The sequence below is a fragment of the Ceratina calcarata genome, unplaced genomic scaffold, assembly GCF_001652005.2.
Source record: "Ceratina calcarata isolate Rehan_Ccalc_2016 unplaced genomic scaffold, ASM165200v1 scaffold387.2, whole genome shotgun sequence".
NCBI classification, from domain to species: domain Eukaryota; kingdom Metazoa; phylum Arthropoda; class Insecta; order Hymenoptera; family Apidae; genus Ceratina; species Ceratina calcarata.
Window position 1 is genome coordinate 66509 of NW_017161994.1, and position 2396 is coordinate 68904.

General features: G+C 40.6%; 1 protein-coding gene across 2 annotated transcripts in view; it reads left to right on the forward strand.

Moving 5' to 3' along the window:
- Positions 1-2396, forward strand: part of LOC108625991 (SUN domain-containing ossification factor) — a 79733-nt gene that overhangs the window by 66362 nt on the left and 10975 nt on the right. The gene's annotated exons all lie outside the window — the stretch shown is intronic.

A 2396-nucleotide genomic window follows, 5' to 3' on the forward strand; every position in this document is an offset into this window, starting at 1 on the left:
GGTCAGTGCACCTGTTCCTAAAAGAACGTCAATGGGACAATAGGTCGACCTTCGACATTCGAAGATAGGACACATGGCTCGCAGCAGCTGATGCTTGGAGTAAGTCAGTGACCTGCACCTGACGACTTTTTCCTTATCATCACGATCACTGTCACTTCCTCACTCGCAAATTTTCACAAAACAAAAATTGTCACTTTTACATTTTCCAAATTCACTGCCACTTTTCATTTTACAAATCCACTGTCACATTGCACTTTGCAATTGAAAATTTACATACACGTTTTTATTTTAATTCTTAGTTCTGATCGGAATACTGTTCGCGGAACAATTCCACTGCCGCTCTCAGATTATAACTCACTTACGCGTAAATGACGAACATATTAAAATATTCCGTGTTCGTTAGAACACGCATCGTTCTGTTTAGTAACGCAAGGCAAAGCCAAATGACCGCTCGCTCGAAAATTTTCTTCCAGAAAATCTTTTCCCACTCGGTGAACTAGTTCGTTACAGAAAATATGTTTATATTTTTCAACTGAACCCAACCTTCGTGTTCTTGACATCTTTAAAAATTTCCCATGTACAGCACACTCGAACCGATGACAAGAGACAGCATCCAGGAATGCACTTACCAGATGCGAACGACTGAATTTGCCTTTTGTCATACACATCCTGCTGGGCGCGCGCTGTTCGAGACCTTGCCATAAAATTGTAAATGCACTGACTTGCTCCAAGCATCAGTTGCTGCGAGCCATGCGTCTTATCTTCGAATGCCGAAGATCAACTCATTGACCCACTGACGTTCATCAAGGAGCAGGTGCACTTACCAACGAAGAAGTAAGACCAACTCTGATTCTTTTCACGTTTTTCATAATTTTACCTATTCTACAGAAATTACAATTTGTAAAGTTGTTAGTTATTTCATTGAGTATGATACATTTGTTCAGTAAACGTAAGTAACGAGTAATCACTTTCTTTCTTCTGACATTAGTCCTATGCTCTCGTCACGAGCTTGTGTACTCGCGCTCTGATTGGTCGGGGATTTTTGTTAATAACTCGACAACTACGCCTCGGACAACTTTTTCACAAAGGAAAATGTTGTTTAAAATCATCTCAGCTCTTCCTCATTTTCGGGCGAAGTATTAGTTCTGGGACTTATAGGGTGAGTCACGTATCGTTTGCACCTCAAACATCTTTGTTGTTTTTAATGATACGTCAAATGTGTTGAGACTAAAGTTGAATGGTTCATTGGGACATACACGATACCAAAAAAATTTTTGTCTTTTGTGATTTGTCATTTTTTTAGAAGTATGTATGATCAAAACTTTCCACATGAAAGTTCCTATCTTTTTCGATCTTTTCTCGTATGATGAATTGAATCGTTTAGCTCTGAAGTTACCACGTCGAATGTTCGAACGTGAATGGTTCTTTCCAAATGTTCAGACTTTTCCAACATTTAATGGATCGCACACCATTAATCCCATATTTGTATAATCTGATGGATCGCACACCGTCAGTACAGTATGTTGCAGTCTAATAGGTCGTACACTATTAGCCCAATAACTAAATTTTTGTTGTAGTGGTCAACTACCAACTGCCATCTTCGTGTTGATTAAGAATATTAGCCAACTGCCAACTATTCTTGTCGTTCCATAGATCGCACACTATGAACTCAATTTATAATAATACAATAGATAAAACACTATTGTTTCAATTTTAATAGTCCAATAGATCGAACACTATTGACTTATTCCTTTAATAATACAACTGTTAGGGATAGGTGGCCCTAACAAGGTTCAGCCGGGAGAACGGGTGTTACGTTTAAAGAAATGTATCAGCAATGATTTCAATAAGAAAACCTGATTTATTTTTTCCAATGACGAAACAGTTCTCGCCTTTGTGGAGGCTCCCGATGCCCGTTCGCCGGGAATTTGTTTCGTCCGCGTGTTTCGTCTCGTACGAACTTTGTGCGTCGTTCGTCCGAGTTCGTGCATGAAGTTAAAAATTAATTTAAACTTCACTTATTCCAAATGCCCGATGCGATTGGCAGAATACGAGTGATACTGGATTTCGATCGGTGCCCGAAACGATTGGCACCTCGATGATGTTAATCCTTGCTCGAACGTTTAGCTAGGATGATCGCCTTAGGATCTTGATCAGTGCCCGAAACGATTGGCACGTTTATGATCTCGATCCTTGCCCGAAACGTTTGGCAAAAGGCTCTCGTTTTTGGTAGTTTTAAATCTCGATCGATGTCCGAAACGATGACAGCCGATCTCGATTTGTAACCCAGACGAACTGACCCGCTTAGCCGAAAACGATGCTACCAACTGCCCGGCGACAAACGTGTCGGAGCGTCAGGAAACAAACGCGTCGGAGTCAGGAAACATGCTCAAACA